A 20,049-nucleotide genomic window follows, 5' to 3' on the forward strand; every position below is an offset into this window, starting at 1 on the left:
GTGTCAGAATATTTAGGAGTTTGGAGATTGAAATGTTTAAAGTGGGAAAGTGACATAATATATTTTGTGATTTAGATATACTTTGGCTTTATAAGAGGGGGAAGACTGGAAACACAACAACTACTTCAGCAGGCATAGATAATAGCTGTTGGGACTAAAAGTGTCAAGAATTGGGATGGAGAAAAAGGACAGCTATTTAGATGGTATATATTGAGATAGATATTTAGAAGGTACAATTCATAGAGAATATTAGAAAATTAGAATATGAGGAATAAAGAAGGAAAAATACATTTTTGTTTTCAGTTTCCTGGCTTTGATGACTTGGTAGATCACAGGACCATTCACTGAGATAAAACATATAGAAAGAGGAAAGGCGATTAGTTCTGTTTTAATTATTTTGATTTGAGGGTAACCAAAAGATATCTAGGTTGAGATATCAAGTAGGCAGATGTATATAAGGGAATGGAACTTAGAGGAAAGGCCTGGGAGTCACCATTCTCCAAATAGTATTTGAAGTCATGAACAATGACAGAGTTTAAATGTATTTATAATTATATGCACCAAAAATAAATATATACATAAAATCCTAGAATCAAATTTTATGGAACAATAAAATGCATTTTGATATAGATGAAGTAATTAATAAATAAGAGAAAAGAGCAATTCTATAAGAGTTATAGAAGCAAGATGGCAGAATAGGAAATACCAGCCTTCTTCCTCCCACAAAAAAACAACAATTAGACCTATCTATGAAACAAAATATCCCTGTGAGGAACCAATAATCCAATTAATAAAATGACCATGCAGAAAAGATTGTTGGAGAGAATAGCTTAGTGGAGATGTTCAAAGACAACTAGGAATAATATGGGGCAAAGGGTACCTGTATCACCTATGCAGGAGATGCCATGGTGGACCCAGTGGCCTGCTCTGTAGAAGATTTCAGCAGCCTTTTATGATGAGGACCTCAAGAGCCCCCACAAGAACCACACACTGCATGAAGCTTTCACAGCAGAAAATCATGTAGTGTTCATCAGCGCAGACCCCAACAGATTGCTCTGCACGGACCCAGGGGCCTTTGCCACTAAGGGAACCGACAGCCATCATCAACAAGAACCTCCCAGAGAGGAAAACACTACTGTATCCACTCCAAAAAGATATTCTTCTGTACCACCTGGAATCAGGGCTGCCAGCTGCCCAACTGCACACACATCTTATATCCCAGAGCAATGGCTGTTCTGTGTGTAACTACACTGCAGACACCAGTTCCATAGCCACTCCACACACATAACTATGATCCAGACCTCAGCTCTACAACCACTCTGTACATGCCCACCTTCCACACCCCACATCTAAATCCTGATGTACTGGGATTGTTAGGACAGTGTGTGATTTCTCAGTGATATCCTACAGTGTTGACTCCTCTCTCAAGGTTGAGAAGCAATAACCACCATCCCAGTAATTCTCAATAAATTTTTATTACTTAAGCTGAAAAAAATAAATAAATCTTGATATATGAGGTCCCATGTCTCAAGCACTGGAGCCATCATTGCTGCAGGCCAGCCAGAGACCTGTATCTCAGGGGCACCATCTGTTTACATGTTCCAACTCCAGACCCAGGCTCTAATGGCAGCTCTGTATATGCCCACATGTCAGGAACCAGATTTATTGCTGCTGTGAAGACACAGTGATACAGGCCCCTGAAACTTTGCCCTCCACAAGTATCTGTGATTGAGAATCTTACTATATTGTGGTTCCCTCTATGTGTGCTCATATATCAGGCACCAGTGCTACCACCACTGCAAGTTAGCCAGTGCTACAGACCCCAGAGTTGCTATCACTCTATAAGAACACACAGTCCAGACACTGGCTCTGTAGCTGTTCCACAGATGCCCCTGTATCAGAAATTGGAGCCACCAACAGAATGAAATAGCCTGAGATCCAGTACCAGTGCAAAGAAGGATCTCTTTAGCTAGGACATAATTCATGACAGACAAAGAAATCAGGATGTCTTCAGTGCAGACACCTGCAGCTTTGGCCACTGAAGATCCCTACACTGACTTCAGCTAATAGAGCTAGCTGCTTACCTCACCACTGGGCTTACCCAGAACCAGAATCACCATACTCCATCCTTCTGGCTCCCTCAAGTCCACCCACAGGTCAAGGTATTGACCCATCAAAAGCAGTCTACAAAATCTAAAAGAGGTAACCACATCACCAGATGTGCACATATAAACATAGATTACAAGGAAAATCATTTTTAAAAGCATGATACCACAAAACGAACACAATAATTTTCAAGCAACAAATCACATAGAAATGATGATCTATGAATTTCCTGAAAAATAAATCAAATAATTGTTTTAAGAAGATCAATGAACAAGAAATCACAGATTGGCAACAAAATCAGGAAAACAATATATAAACAAAATGAAAGGTTCAACAAAGAAATAAAAATCATAAAAAAGAGCCAACAGAACTTATAAAGCTGAAAATATATTAAATGAAATAGAGCATATCAATACCAGAGACTCAATCAATCAGGAGAAATAATCAGTGAACTTGAACATGGGTCATTTTTAATTACCATACGGTCAATGAAGAAAAATAATGGAAAGAGTGGAGAAAACCTTTGTGTATTAAGAGATTCATGAATAAAATGTATCCAACAAACAAAATTATATTCACATTATAGAATTCCCAGAAGGAATAGAGAGACAGAAAAAGTCAGGAAAATCATTTTAAAAGTAATATCAGAAGGAAGGTGGGTCGGGCTGGGGGAAGGGGACAAAGGGGGGGGGGGGTAATGGGGACATCTGAAATAGTGTCAACAATTTAAATAAATAAATAAATAAATAAATACTTTAAAAAGTAATAGCTGAAAACTTCTCAAATCTAAGTAGAAATATGGACATCACCATACATGAGACTCAGAGATTTCCTTACAGACTGAATGCAAAGACAACTTCAGAGACATATTACAGTAAAATTGTGGAGAATCAAAGACAATAAAAATTTTTTAAAACAGCTGGAGATAAAATACATTTCACATTATACAAGGGAACTACCATAAGGCTATTAGTACATTGTTCAGAAGAAACCTTCAGTGGCCCAAAGAGAGTAAGATGAGAAATAGAAAGTGATTTTTTTTAAAAACTACCAAGCAAAAATACTTTACCTGAAAAAGTTGTCTATCAGAAATGAAAGAAATATAAAAACTTTCCCAGAAAAAGAAAAAATGAGAGAGCACATAGCCACTAGACTTGCCTTAGGGGAAAAAAATGCTAAAATCAGCCACATAAAAGGTAAAATTCTATCATTTGCAACAACATCAATAAATACTGAAAATACCATGCTAAATGAAATAAGTCAAACAGAAAAAATCAGTCATATGTGGAGATATAAAACTGAAAGCAACAATGAACAAACAAAAACAAACAAAAACTCATAGACACAGACAACAGATGATGGTTACCAGAGGGAAAGGAGGTGGGGATAGTGAAGGGTAGAGAGGGTTAAATATATGGTAACTGAAGGAGATCAGACATTGGATGGTGGGCACACAATGCAATATACAGATGATGTATCATAGAATTGTACACTTGAGACCTATATAATTTTATTAACCAAAATCACCCCCAATACATTTAATAAACCCTGGCTGGTGTGGCTCAGTAAATTGAGCATCATCCCATGACTGTGAGGTCCTGGTTTGATTCCCAGTTAAGGCACATGTTTAGCTTGCAGGCTCAATCCCCAGTAGAGGGCATGCGGGAGAAAGCTGATCAATGTTTCTCTCTCATATTGATATTTCTATCTCTCTCTCCCTTCTTCTCTCTCTAAAAATCAATAAAAACATATTTTTAAAAATTAAAATTATAAAAATTAAAGCAATTTCAATATTTAAAAAAATGCTAGGGTTCCTGAAGCACAAATAAAATGATGTTAATCAGTAATATGAAAAAATATGAAAGTATATAACTCACTGGTAAATATACATATACAGTCAAATTTAGAAAACTCTAGTAATATAATGATGATGTATAAATCACTTAACTCTAGTATAAAATTTAAAAGGCAAATGTGTTAAAATAACTATAACTAAAATAATTTCTAATGCATATACATTATAAAAGAATATAAATTGAGCCCTGGCTGGTTTTGCTCAGTGGTTAGAGCATCGGCCTGCAGACAGAGAGTCCCAGGTTCGGTTCCCACTAAGGGTGCGTACCTCGGTTGCAGTTTGTCCCTGGCCCCAATTGGGGTCTTGTCGGTGGCAGCCAGTCGATGTGTATCTCTCATATCGATGTTTCTCTCTCTCAATTCCTCCCTCTCTCCCTCCTGCTCTATCTGAAGATAAAAGTGCACAAAAAAAAAAAAAAATGTCCTCATATAAGGATAAAAAAAAGAATATAAATTGAGACATGAAAAACATAAAATGTGGAAGGAGTTGGGAAAGTATAAGTTTTGTATGTGATCAAAAATATTATCACCTCGCCCGACCAGTGTGGCTCAGTGGTTGAGCGTTGACCCATGCACCAAGAGGTCACCAGTTCCATTCCCAGTCAGGGCACATGCCCAAATTGTGGGCTCAATCCCCAGTGAGGGGCATGCACGAGGCGGCCAGCTGATGTTCTCTCTCATTGATGTTTCTATCTCTTGCTCCCTTTCCCTTCCTCTCTCTCTAAAATCAATAAAGAAAAAAATTATAAAAATAAAATGATCAACTATGTGGTGATGGCCAAAGGAAAGGGATTGTGGGGGCTGGCTGGAGGTGAGCAAAGTGGGGATTGGCAAATGGGGGCATCTCTAATAGTTTCAAGAATAAAAATAAAGTAAAAAATGTATAAAAATATTATCAACATAAAATAGACTGTTAACAACTACAAGATATTTTACGTAAGCCTAATAGTAACCATGAAGCAAACACATATAATACATAGGCAAAAGAAAAAGAGAAAGGAAACAAAGTACACTACTAAAGACTATCATTATATAATAAAGGAAGATGACAAGAGAAGAAGACAAGAACAAAGGAAATACAAAACAGTTATAAAAATTAACAAGAAGCAAACAGTAAATCCTTAACCATCAACAATCACTTTAGATGTAAGTGGATTAGATTATCCAATCAAAACATATAGAGTGGCTAAATGGAAAAAAAAAAAAAAGACACCAACAAATCCAAATATATGCTACCTACAGAGACTTACATATGTTTAAGAACACATACAGGCTAAAAATTAAGGGAAGGAAAAAGATATTTCATGCAGATGGAAACAAAAGAGAACATAAGAAACTATTCTTAAATCAGATAAAATATACTTTACATAAAAATGTAGAACCGACTAATAAAGTATTATTCATAAAGAGAATAGAATAATTATAAAGATATATAAATCCATTTTGGAGCACCTAAATATATATACACAAATGATATAGAGAAAAGAAATAAAGCACACATTCTTCTCATGTCCACACAAATCATTATTCAAGATAAATCATATGTTAGGTCATAAAATAAGCCTTTACAAATTTAAGAGATTGAAATCACATTAAGTATCTTTTCCAATCACAATGGTATTAAACTGCAAACTAATAAAAAGAGGAAAGCTGGAAAATATGCAAATGTGGGGAAAAACCCCAAACATTCATTCCTGAACAACCAATGGGAAATATATAAAATAATAAATATATATATACACATATATATAAAATAATATATATATACATATATATTTTTTTGAGATAAATGAGAATGGAAACATGACATACCAAAACTTAGAGGAAGCACAAAAAGTTGTTAAGAGAAAATTTTATAGCAATAAATGTCCATATTAGGAAAATCAAGAGATCTCAAAAATACAACCTAATTTTAAACATCATAAAGGTAGGAAAAGAGCAACAAACTAAGACCAAAGATAGCAGAAGGCACAAAACAAAAAAGATCAGAGCAGCAACAAGTTAAATAGAGACTTTAAAAATAACATTTACAGTCAATGAAAACAAGCGGGGTTTTTTTTAGATTAATTTTTTAAAGTTTATCTTGTTTTTTTTTTTTTTTGAAACTGTAACACACACAGCTGGATTCCAAAATGATGGTGTAGTGAATGGAAGCTACATAGACCTTCTCCCTGGAAAACTCGGCATTTGGAGGGGGCTCAGAGCTTTTGCTGAGTTTCAGCCACGCAGGACGGTGGCCATCTTACTCCTCCCCAGGGCTCTGGGGAGAGGCAGTGACACCTCCCAAGGAAATTCAACCCCAGCCAGGTGGGCCATTGAAATGTAATTGAGGCTCCCTAAAAAACAGCATCTGCCCCACACTTGGGAAATCCCCTTACATTGAGCACCTGAGGAAGTTTTTCATTCAAATGAGAAAAGCCAAGGCTCTTCATATAACCTCTACTGATAGCCTACAGGCAAAAAGCTAGAAGATAACTGTACCATTCCTGGGCTAGCAACTCTAACAAGGAAAGTAAGACTTGACAGTGGTGTTTAACGTGGGTCCTCATTCTCTCATCCAAACCCAGGAGAGGGAGCCACAAACAGCAGAACACTAACACCAACAGGAAAAATTTGGTAGGCTCCAAAGCCCACTGTGATAGCCAAAATGGTGAAACAAAGAAACAAAAGACAAATGAAAGAACAATAGATCTCTACTGAAGATGAGATAAATGTGGAGCAGTTAAGCAAGTTAACAGAGTGATAATTCAGAAACATGATCTTGAGGAAGCTTAACAGCATGAGTAAAGACATAGATATGTTGATAATCAACCAATTGGAAATTAAAAACACCAAGAAGAAAGACATATCAGAAATAAAGAACACATTGGAAGGTCTAAATATCAGAGCAGAGAAAGCTGAGGACCGGATCAGTGAATTAGAAGACAGGGTAGAAAAATCAACCAATCAGAAAACCAAAAGGAAAAAAAAAAAAGATTAAAAAACGGAAATACAGCTTAAGAGAACTGTGGGACAACTGGAAACATAATAATATTTGCATCACAGGAGTCCACGAAGGAGAAGAAAATGAGCAAGGGTTAGAGAATATATTTGAAGAAATAGTAACAGAAAACTTCCCTGATTTAGTGACAGAAGAAGGCATTCAAGTTCAAAAAGCACAGAGAGCCCCAAGTAAGAAGAACCCAAACAGGCCCACACCAAGACACGTAGTAATCAAAATGCCAAAAATTAAACACAAAAAGAGAATCCGAAAAGCAGCAAGACATAAGCAACAGGTAACCTACAAAGGAACCCCCATAAGGCTATCAGCTGACTTCTCACAAAAAAAACACTATAGGCCAGAAGGGAATGACAAGAAGTAATCAAGGTCATGAAAAACAAGTATCTGAATCCAAGACTACTCTACCCAGCAAGGCTGTCATTCAAAATAGAAGGTCAAATAAAGAGCTTCCCAGACCAAAAAAAAAAAAAAAAAAAAGGCTAAGGGAATATGTTAGCACCAAACAAGCACTGCAAGAAATGTTAAAAGGACTGCTATAATTAGTAGAAGAAATAGGAAGAAAAATGTAACCAAACTAAACAAAAACAGCAATAAATAAGTACATATCAATAATCATCTTTAATGTAAATGAACTGAATGCTCCATTAAAAAGACACAGAGTAGTTGATTGGATAAGAAAGCATGACTCATCTATATGTTGTTTACAAGAGACCCACCTCAAACCAAAAGACTCACATAGGTTGAAAGTATAGGGATGGAAAAAAATCTTCCAAGCAAACAAAAAGCAAAAAAAAGCTGGGGTAGCAGTACTCATATCTGATCAAATAGATTTCAAAATGAAGGCCATAACTAGAGACAAAAAAAGGCCACTACATAATGTTGAAAGAATCTATACAACAGGAAGATATAACCTTGACAAACATATATGCACCCAATATAGGAGCACCAACATATATTAAAAATCTTCTGGAGGACTTCAAAGGAGAAATCGACAGCAATACAATCATAGCAGGAAACATTAACACCCTGTTGACACCACTGGATAGATTCTCTAGACAAAAATAAGCAAAGAAACAGAGACTCTAAATGAAGCACTAGACAAAATGGTTTTGATAGATATCTACAGAGAATTACACGCCAAAATTGCAGAATTCACATTATTCTCAAGTGCACATGGGACATTCTCAAAGATAGACAACATGTTAGGGCACAAACTAAGTCTCTACAAGTTCAAGAAGATAGAAATCATATCAAGAATCTTCTCAGATCACAATGGCATGAAACTAGAAATCAATTGCAAGGAGAACATGCAAAGACATTGGAACACATGGAGGCTAAATAGCATGTTATTAAACAATGAATGGGTTACTGAGGAGATCAAGTAAGAAATTAAAAACTTTCTGGAATCCAATGAAAATAAACACACAACAACACAATATCTATGGGATGCAGCAAAAGCAGTTCTGAGAGGGAAGTTCATAGCACTACAGATCTACCTCAAGAAACAAGAAAAATTTCTAATTGACTGTCCAACCTTACAACTTAAAGAATTAGAAAGCAAACAAAAAGAAAATCCCAGAGCAAGTAGAAGGAAGAAAATAGTAAAGATCAGAGCGGAAATAAATGACATAGAGACCAAAAAACAAACAACAACAACAACAACAAACAAACAATTCAAAGGATCAATGAAACAAAGAGCTGGATTTTTTAAAAGATAACCAATATTAATGGACCCTTAGCTAGACTCACCAAGAAACAAAGAGAGAGAACCCAAATACACAAAATCAGAAATGAAAGAGAAGTAACAGCTGACACCACAGAAATACAAAATATCATTAACAGCTACTACGAACAATTATATAGCAACAAATTTGACGATCTAAGCAAAATGAACAAATTTCTAGAAACACACAGTCTGCCAAAACTGGACCCGGAAGAGATAGAAACCTTGAACAGACCAATAACAACTAAGGAAATTGAAGAGTTAATCTAGACTCTCCCAGCAAACAAAAGCCCAGGCCCAGATGGCTTCACGGGGGTGTTTGACTGAACATTCAAAAAAGAACTAACACCCATTCTCCTCAAACTATGTCAAAAAATTCAAGAAGAAGGAAGACTTTCAAACTCATTTTATAAGGCGAGCATCATTCTAATTCGAAAACCAGAAAAACACACCACTAAGAAAGAAAACTACAGGCCAATATCCCTGATGAACATAGACACCAAAATCCGGAACAAAATACTAGCACATCGGATCCAGCAATACATCAAAACAATTATTCACCATGACCAAGTGGGATTCATCCCAGGGATTCAAGGCTGGTACAATATTTGTAAATAAATAAATTTGATACCCCACATAAACAAAATGAAGAATAAAAACCACATGATCATATCAACAGATGTCGAAAAAGCATTCGACAAAATACAGCATACATTTCTGATAAGAACACTCAGCAATGTAGGAATACAGGGATCATATCGCGACATAATAAAGGCCATACATGAAAGACCTACAGCCAACATCATACTCAATGGGCAAAAACTAAAAGCATTTCCCTTAAGAACGGGAATAAGATAAGGATGCCCACTTTCACCACTCTTATTTAACATAGTACTGAAAGTCTTAACCACAGCAATGAGACAGGAAGAAAAAACAAAAGGGATCCAAATTGAAAAGGAGGAAGTGAAACTGTCATTATCTCCACATGACATAATACTATATGTAGAAAACCCCAAAGCTTTGATCAAAAATTTACTAGACTTAATAAATGAATTTGGCAAAGTAGAAGGATACAAAATTAACGTCAAGAAATCAATGACATTCTTATAGACCAATGATGAACTCACAGAAAGAGAAACTAAAAAACCAATCCCATTTACCATCTCAGTAAAAAAATTAAGATACCTAAGAATAAACTTAACCAAAGATATGAAGGACCTATTCGCAGAAAACTACATGTCATTGAAAAAAGAAATAGAGTAAGATATAAATAAGTGGAAGCATACACCTTGTTCAAGGATGGGAAGAATCAACATCATTAAAATGTCCATACTACCCAAAGCAATCTATAGATTCAATGCAATCCCCATCAAAATACCAACGACATACTTCACAGAACTAGAACAAATGCTTCAAAAGTTCATATGGAACAAAAAAAGACCTCGAATAGCCACAGCAATCTTGAAAAAGAAGAACAAAGTGGGAGAGATCACATTACCAGATATCAGTTTATACTACAAAGCCACCATAATCAAAATAGCCTGGTACTGGCACAAGAACAGACATATAGACCAGTAGAACAGAACAGAGAACCGGGAAATGGAGCCAAGGAAATATGCTCAATCAATATTTGACAAAGGTGCAAGAGCATACAGTGGAGTAAAGGCAGCCTCTTTAACAAATGGTGTTGGGAAAATTGGACAGCTTCATGTAGAAATATGAAACTAGACCATCAACTCACACCATACACAAAAATAATCTCAAAATGGAAGAAGACTTAAATGTGACTCATGAATCCATAAAAATCCTAGAAGAAACTGTAGGCAACAAAATTTCAGACATCATACGCAGCAGAATTTTCACTGATACATCACATAAGGCAATAGACACAAAGGAGAAAATGAACACATGGGACTACATCAAACTCAAAAGCTTCTGCACAGCAAAAGATATAATCATCAAAATGGAAAGGCTACCCACTATATGGGAAAGCATAATTGCCAATGATACATCAGATAAGGGGTTAATTTCCAAAATATATAGAGTGCTCATACAACTCGACAAAAAGACGACAAAGAACCCAATTAAAAAATAGGCAGAGGAACTAAATAGACAGCTCTTCAAACAGAACATACAAATGGCCAAGAGACATATGAAGAAATGCTCAACATCACTAATCAACAGAGAGATGCAAATTAAAACAACAATGAGGTATGACCTCACACCTGTCAGAATGGCCGCCATCAACAAATCATCATACAAGTGTTGGCGAGGGTGTGGAGAAAAGGGGACTCTTGTACACTACTGGTGGGAATGCAGACTGGTGCAGCCAGTGTGGAAAATACTATGGTGTTACCTCAAAAAATTAAAAATTGACTTCCATTTGACTCAGTGATCCCACTTCTAGGAATATACCCTAAGAAGACTGAAACACCAATCAGAAAGAATATATGTACCCCCATGTTTGTAGCAGCACTATTTACAATAGCTAAGATCTGGAAACAGCCCAGATGTCCATCAGTAGATAAATGGATGAAAAAGCAGTGGTACATATACACAATGGAGTACTAGGCAGCTGTAAAAAGAAAGATCTCTTATCCTTTGAGATGACATGGAGGGACCTGGAGAGCATTATCCTAAGCGAAACAAGCCAAGCAGAGAAAGACAAATATCACATGATCTCACTTATTTGTGGAGTATAATGAACATAACAGTCTGAGGAACGGGGTAGTCCCAGAGATGTGGAGGTGGGGTACAGACTGACAATCCCCAGAAAAGGTGTTGGAGGGGCAGAGACAAACCACGGAACTTATACGCATGTATGTATGAACAATGGACATGGACAACAAAGGTGGAGACAGGGTGCAGAGGGAGGAGGAGGGGGGAATCAGTGGGGGATAAAGGAGAAACATCTGTAACAAAAATAAATTTTAAAAAAATGGGATGGCAACTTCTTAATAATGATTTGCAATGTATTTTTAGATGTGACACTAAATCACAGGCAAGAAAAGTAAAAAACAAGCGAGACTATGCCAGTCTAAAAACTTCTGCAGAGCATAGGAAACAATCAACAAAATGAAAAGGTAACCTATAGAATGGGAGAAAATATTTACAAACCATATATCTGATAAGGGGTTGATATCTAAGATATTTAAAGATCTCACACAACTCAATAACAAAAATGAATGAATGAATGAATGAATGAATGAGTGAATGAATGAATAAAATAAATGTTATTTAAAGTTTGGGCAAAGGACTTGAAAAGACATTTTCCCAAAAGACATCCAAATGGTACAAGAAAGTACAAGAAATGGCCAAGAGGTACAAGTAAAGGTGCTTAACATCACTAATCATTGGGGAACTAAAAATAAAAACCACAATGAAAGATCACCTCACATCTGTTAAAATTACTTTTATCAAATTGACAAGAGATATAATATGTTGGCAAGGGTGTTGAGAAAAAAGAACCCTATACACTGTTGGTGAAAATGTACCTTGGTATAGTCATTATGGAAAATGGTATGAAAGTTTCTTAAAATAATAGAACTACCACATGATCCAGCACTTCATTTCCAGAAATGAAATCAGTATTTTTCAAAGACATATCTGCACTTTTGTGTTCATTACACCATTTTCTATAATAGCTAATATAGTATATAAATAACCTAAATGTCTACGTATGGATGAATGTATAAAAGAAAACAGAATATTATTTAGACATGAACAGGAAATAGTGTCATTGTGATAACATGGATAAACATTCAGGGCACTCGATGAGTGAAAAAAGGCAGGCAGAGGAAGTTAACTATTGCATGGGTTTGGTTTTATGTGAGATCTAAAAAAATGTAAATGAAACTCAGAAACAGAGATTACAATGGAGGGTGCTAGGGGATTGGAAAGAGAAAAATGGGAAGATGTTGGTCAAAGGGTACAAACTTTTAGTTATAAGATTAATATATTTGAGAACCTAATGCACAGCATAGTAACAATAGTTATTAACAAGGTATTGTGTACTTGAAATTTGTAAGAGAGTACATCTTAAATATTCTCATGAGAAAATAACTGTACAGTAATGGATGTTAATTAACTTTATAGGGGTAATCATTTCGCAAGGTATACATATATTAAATTGTCATTTCACAAAACATACATATATTAAATAACCATGCAGTGCACTATAACTACATATAGTTTTGTCAATTTTATGTCAATAAAGCTAAAAACATTAAAATATTACAAAAAGAGAGCTATTCTGGAAGCCAAAGAAAGAGGTTATTTCAAGCATAGGCCAATTATCATTTTGATAACTGAAACATGTTACCATTTGCTGAGTGTACTTCATATGTCAATGATTACATTTTATATTCATTAACTCCCTTAGTCCTCACAACAATCCCATGAATATGTAACATTTGCCCGACTATACTTAAGAATAAACTGAGGTAACATTGTGATGTGTTGTAGACATTGTTGGTTGTTACCTGATCCACTTTTTCCCAGTATTAACAGAACCTCAATTTTTTTTAGACAACTGACTTTCTTACCTCCTTTATAGAGGAGTAGGTCCAATCCCCAGCTTTAAGGGTGTGATTTCTTATTTATTTAATGCAATCACAGTGATGCTGTTCAACTTGCCAGAAATAGGTTTACCCATAGGCATCTGACCACAAGTTTGGCTTTTGAGGCATGAAATATGGCAACCCTCTTATAACAATGAGAAAACCTGGCCTGAACATAAGTCTGACAATCAAGGATGTCCAAGACAAAAGACTGAATACACAAGTTACTGATGACATTTTTCAGCTGCTGAATTAATTCTGTGGCTAATCTACCTAAGAACTTCCTGTTTTATGGGACAATATATTTTCCTTATTGTTTTCAGCCATTTTGAGTTGGGTTTTCTATTACTTGCAGTGAAAAGCATCTAGTTTGACAGAGTTGGCAGGGCACTTTTAATTGAGTGGTAGGTACAGAAGCTAGGAGGTAAAGATTCAGAGAAAATAATTGGTGACTGCATTTTGCAGAAGCTTGCTTATGTCAGAAAAATGAAAGCATTACAATAGCCAATTAGGTACAGCAAGATATTCATCTGAAAATATTATAATTTGGCTCCTGATAATACACAGAATGTGGCCACTAGAAGGCACTGTATTAGAGTAGGCAGGGCCTAGGCTTTGGAGATATTTATCTGGGATGGCTGTGTGACCTTGCAAGCAACAACCTCTTAAACATTTCACCATCTATAAAACAATAAGACCTACATGCTTTGTCAATGCATAAAACACAGTATCGAGAATATAGGAGCCACTCAATAAAAAGTAGCTATTACTATCATCATTACCTAATATCATCAAGTTCTCCTGACAGTCAACAAAATCTGTCAGGAACATCAAAGGATTAGGGTTTTAGCAGACTAAGTCAAAGCCAAATTTCCCAAATCACAAAACTCAAAGAATTGGCAACATAAAATTTAGGAAATAAGCTAAAAGCCTCTATATCAGAAAAATCAATGAGAAGAACTGCAGCGGGTACTTCTTCAACAGGTCTTACTAGTATGATATTATCAGCACAATTTACTGGCAGCCTATTTGTTGGTGGTAAGACAGGTTTCCTGGGACACTTGACACCTAGGAATTTCCCAGCCAGTCAGATTCCCAAGTCCCATTCCTTCCAAGTCTAGGGCAGGGGTAATAATGTACACTTTCCAAAGGTCTTAAAAGCCCCGTTATTAACATTGTCCAAACTTAAACCACACATAATCAGCAAGAGAACTCTAGGAGAAGGTAGTTATGGGCTGAAAGGAAAGTAGCTACTGTTACACATAGGCTCAGTGCCACAAGCAGCACTAAACCCCTGACACCAAAGAAACCCCTGTCATTTCTGCCTATCTAAAAGCAGATGCCCCAGAGAAGAATCCTCACCCTGGCCTCTATGGAGACAGACTGAAAATATGTCCTAAGGGAGGCTGTGACACCACAATGAGACATAGGCTGGACAGTGTCAGGTAAGTGAGATCTGAGAGGCCTTTTATATATTATATATCCTGCCTCTTCCCAGTGATCTTACTAGAGCAGAGTGCAGGAGAGCAAAATTCAAGGAGGATTCTACCCTTGTGCTCAGGTAAAAAGCTATACAGCTTTCTTACCTGTATAGCAGAAGCTATACAGACTGCCATCATCATCTGGTTTACTCATATTCATTTTTCAGAGTTTTTTTTTTTACATAACTTCCTCCAGAAAGCCTTCCCTGACACCTCTCCAGGCCTGGATAGGTACATCTCTTCTATGCTCCCACAGTATTTGCTTCTTACAGAGCCTTAACTTGACTGTGCTATAAACAATAGCTATTTGTATGTTTCAACCATTAGTGGGAGGTAAAAAGAGGCCAACAACTGTGTTTTATTCACCATTGTATCTTCAAACATCTACCACATTGTCAGGCACATAGTAGGCACTGAACAAATGTCTGGTGGGTGAGATAATTAAGATCACAATGGCAACACAACTCCAAAACAAACATTCAATACCCTCACTTTATGATGGAACTCAGAAAACTCAGGATTTTTTTGCCAACTGGTACCCTCATAGAGCCTTCAAATACAGGGTGTTATAGACTGAAATGCAATGAAATAGGTGAAGGAATTTGCTTCTCCCACTTTGTTTGTTGTTCCTTATAATACTGTCCCAACAACCTAGGCAAACATAGTTGGTTCCAGTTTCCCATTATTTTCAACATTGTAAAATTAATCTCACTACACCCCATCAGAAATCTTTTTTGGCCTTCTTAATTCTGATAAACCCATTTTCTCCTTCGTCCCATCAGATCTAGGAGTGGTAGCTGTTTTCTGCTTTCATTATCTATGTGTGGCTCCAGTGCTCCCTTTCCCTTTGTTCTGTTATTCATTCCTTAAAATACTATTTAAACAATTCTGTATAGTATATTTTTCAAAATAGTATGGTTATGAACCCTGCATGAAACAAAACTGAAAAAAGCATAATGTGCTCTGGGAGTTCAGAGGTAGACCCTGCAAAAAAGCTGAGCTGATTAAATAAAGTGAAATTGACTACATAATATTGAAAGGATCTATCCAACAGAAAGATATAACCTTGGTAAACATATATGCACCCAATTTAGGAGCACCAACATATATTAAAAATATTTTGGAGGACTTCAAAGGAGAAATTGACAGCAATACAATCATAGCAGGGGACTTCAATACCTTGCTGACATCACTGGATAGATCTTCTAGACAAAAAATTAACAAGGAAACACAGACTCTAAATGAAGCACTAGACCAAATGGATTTAATAGATATCTACAGAGAATTACACCACTACACCACAGAATTCACATTCTTCTCAAGTGTACATGGGACATTCTCAAAGATAGACCACATGTTAGAGCACAAGCTAAGTCTCTATAAGTTCAAGAATATTGAAATCATATCAAGCATCTTCTCAGACCACAATGATATGCAACTAGAAATCAATTGCAACAAGAACATGCAAAGACATTTGGAAATATAAAGGCGAAATAGCATGCTATTTAACAATGAATGGGCTACCATGGAGATCAAGAAAGAAATAAAAAACTTCCTGGAAACCAATGAAAATGAACACAAAACAGCACAAAATCTATGGGATGCAGTGAAAGCAGTTCTGAGAGGGAAGTTCATAGCACTACAGGCCTACCTCAAGAAGCAAGAAAAATCTCTACTAGACTATCTAACCTCACAACTTAAAGAACTAGAAAATAAACAAAAAGAAAACCCCAGAGCAAGTAGAAGAAAAAAAAATTGTAAAGATCAGAGCATAAATAAATGACATGGAGTCCAAAAAAACAATTCAAAGAATCAATAAAACAAAGAGCTGGTTCTTTGAAAAGATAAACAAGATTGATGGACCCTTAGCTAGACTCACCAAGAAACAAAGAGAATCAAAATACACAAAATCAGAAATGAAAGAGGAGAAATAATAACTGACACCACAGAAATACTAAGGATCGTTAACAAATATTATGAACAATTATACGGCAACAAATTCGACAATCTAAGCCAAATAAAAAAATTTCTAGAAACACATAGTGTCCCAAAACTGAACCGGGAAGAGAGAAAATTTAAACAGATCAACAGCAAGAAAAGAAATTGAAGATGTAATAAAGCCTCTCCCAGCAAACAAAAGCCCAGGCCCAGATGGCTTCATGGGGGAATTTTACTGAACACTCATAGAAGAACTAACACACACTCCCCTCAAGCTATTTTAAAAAAAATTCAAGAAGAAGGAAGACTTCTAAACTCATTTTATGAGCCCATCATAATTCTAATTCCAAAACCAGAAAAAGAGACTACAAAGAAAGGAAACTACAAGCCAATATCCCTGATGAACATAGATGCCAAAATCTTGAACAAAATACTAGCAAATCGGATCCAGCAATACATCAAAAAAGTTATTCACCATGACCAAGTGGGATTCATCCCAGGGATGCAAGGCTGGTACAATATTTGCAAATCAATAAATGTGACACACCACATAAACAAATTAAAGATAAAACTCATATGATCATATCAATAGATGCTGAAAAAGCATTTGACAAAATCCAGCACCCATTTGAGATAAAAACGCTCAGCAATCTGTAAGAGAGGAATCATATCTTGACATAATAAAGGCTATATATGAAAGAACTACAGCCAACATTATACTCAATGGGCAAAAATTAAAAGCATTTCCCTTAAGAACAGAAACAAGACAGGGATGCCCACTTTTGCCACTCTTATTTAACATAGTAACTGGAAGTCTTAGCCACAGCAATTGGACAGGAAGAAAAAATAAAAGGGATCCAAATTGGAAAGGAAGAAGTGAAACTATCATTATTCACAGATGACATGATACACTATGTAGAAAACCTCAAAGACTCCATCAAAAATTTACTAGACTTAATAAATGAATTTGGCAAAGTAGCAGGATACAAAATTAACATGAATAAATTGACGGCATTCTTATACAAAACTGATGAACTCACAGAAAGAGAATCTAAGAAAACAATCCCATTTACCACCGCAGCAAAAAAATTAAGATACCTAGAAATAAACTTAACCGAAGATAAAGGACTTATTCGCAGAAAACTACAAGTCATTGAAAAAAGAAATAAAGGAAGATATAAAAAAAGAGGAAGCACATATCTTTTGCATGGATTGGAAGAATTAACATCATTAAAATGTTCATATTACCCAAAGCAATCTATAGATTCAATGCAATCCCCATCAAAATACCAATGACATACTTCACAGAACTGGAACAAATACTTCAAAAGTTCATATGGAACCAAAAAAGATCTTGAATAGTCACAACAATCTTGAAAAAGAACAAAGTTGGGGGGATCACAATACCAGATTTCAGGTTATACTACAAAGCCACTGTACTCAAAATAGCCTGATACTGGTATAAGAACAGTCATATAGACCAGTGGAACAGAACAGAGAACCAAGAAATGGACCCCAGGCAATATGCTCAATTAATATTTGAAAAAGGTGGCAAGAGCATACAGTGCAGCAAACACAGCCTCTTTAATAAATGGTGTTGGGAAAATTGGACAGCTACATGCAAAAAAATGAAACTAGACCCTCAACTTAGACCATACACAAGAATAAACTCAAAATGGATAAAAGACTTAAATGTGATTCATGGATCCATACAAATCCTAGAAGAAAATGTAGGCAACAAAATTTCATCATACGCAGCAGAATTTTCACTAATACATCACCTAAGGCTTCAAAATCAAAGGAGAAAATAAACACATGGGACTATATCAAACTCAAAAGCTTCTGCATAGCATAAGATACATTCATCAAAATGGAAAGGCAACCCACTGTATGGGAGAGCATAATTGCCAATGATACATTAGATAAGGGGTTAATTTCCAACATATATAGAGTACTCATACAACTCAACAACAGGAAAACAAAGAACCCAATTAAAAAATGGGCAGAGGAACTAAATAGACACCTCTCCAAACAGGACATACAAATAGCTAAGAGGCATATGAAGAAATGCTCAACATCACTAATCATCAGAGAGATGCAAATTAAAATAAAAATGAGGTATCACCTCACACCTGTCAGAATGGCCGCCATCAACAAATCATCAAACAAGTGTTGGCGAGGGTGTGGAGAAAAGGGGACTCTAGTACACTGCTGGTGGGAATGCAGACTTGTGCAGCCACTATGGAAAACAATATGGTGTTACCTCAAAAAATTACAAATTGAACTGCCATTTGACCCAGTGATCGCACTTCTAAAAATATACCCTAAGAAGACTGAAACACCAATGAGAAAGAATATATGTACCCCCATGTTTGTAGCAGCACTATTTACAATAGCTAAGATCTCGAAACAGCCCAAATGTCCATCAGTAGATGAATGAATAAAAAAGCAGTGGTACATATACACAATGGAGTACTATGCGTCTGTAAGAAAGAAAGATCTCTTATCCACTGAGATAACATGGAGGGCCCAGGAGAGTACCCTAAGCAAAACAAGCCAAACAAAGAATGACAAGTACCATATGATCTCACTTATCTGTGGAATACAATGAACATAACAGTCTGAGCAATGGGGTAGTCCCAGAGACGTGGAAGTGGGGTACAGACTGACAATCCCCAAAAAAGGGGGTTGTGGGGGAGAGATAAACCACAGAACTCATATACATGTATGCATGAACAGTGGACATGGACAACAAAGCTGGGGACAGGGCAGGGAGGGGAGAATCAGTGGAGGGGGGGGAGAAACATCTGTAACAAAAATAAATTAAGTAATTAATAAAGAAAATAAATAAATAAAGTGAAATTGAGACCTGAGCTGAGTTTATGAAAAGTAATTCAGCCAAATATAGAAGAGATAAGGAGAGAGATGGTATTCCAGACAAAAGGGACAATATATGCAAAGTTACGAAGATAAGAGAAAGCACAGTGAGTCTGGGGAAATGGAGCAGATTAGTAGGCTAGTTAGTAGGATATGAAGGAATAGAAATTCAGGCATTATGGAAAATAAGGAAGAAGAGCTATTAAAACTTGTTGACTAATTGAAGTTGGGAGATAGTCTTTGGAAAGGAAGAGAGAGGGGAAGCCCAGGGTTACACCCAGGTGTTTTGCTTGTGTGACTGGCTGGAAGAACAGGTTTGACTCTGTCACATACTACCTGTATGACACTAAGCAAGTAACTTAAATTCTTGGGTCTCACTTTTCACATCTATTACACAGGAAATGTAGTATTTTATGGGAAAGCTTTTGAAGTGATTAAATTAAAAATATATAACGAAACTATAAAGCACAATCCATTTTATATAGTGTTTGTATTTCAATTAAAGTATTT

General features: G+C 36.1%; 1 protein-coding gene across 1 annotated transcript in view; it reads right to left on the reverse strand.

Moving 5' to 3' along the window:
• FAAH2 (fatty acid amide hydrolase 2) overlaps positions 1–20,049 on the reverse strand; it is a 140,305-nt gene that overhangs the window by 110,024 nt on the left and 10,232 nt on the right. The gene's annotated exons all lie outside the window — the stretch shown is intronic.

The sequence above is a fragment of the Molossus molossus genome, unplaced genomic scaffold (assembly GCF_014108415.1).
Source record: "Molossus molossus isolate mMolMol1 unplaced genomic scaffold, mMolMol1.p scaffold_m16_p_2, whole genome shotgun sequence".
Classification (NCBI taxonomy): domain Eukaryota; kingdom Metazoa; phylum Chordata; class Mammalia; order Chiroptera; family Molossidae; genus Molossus; species Molossus molossus.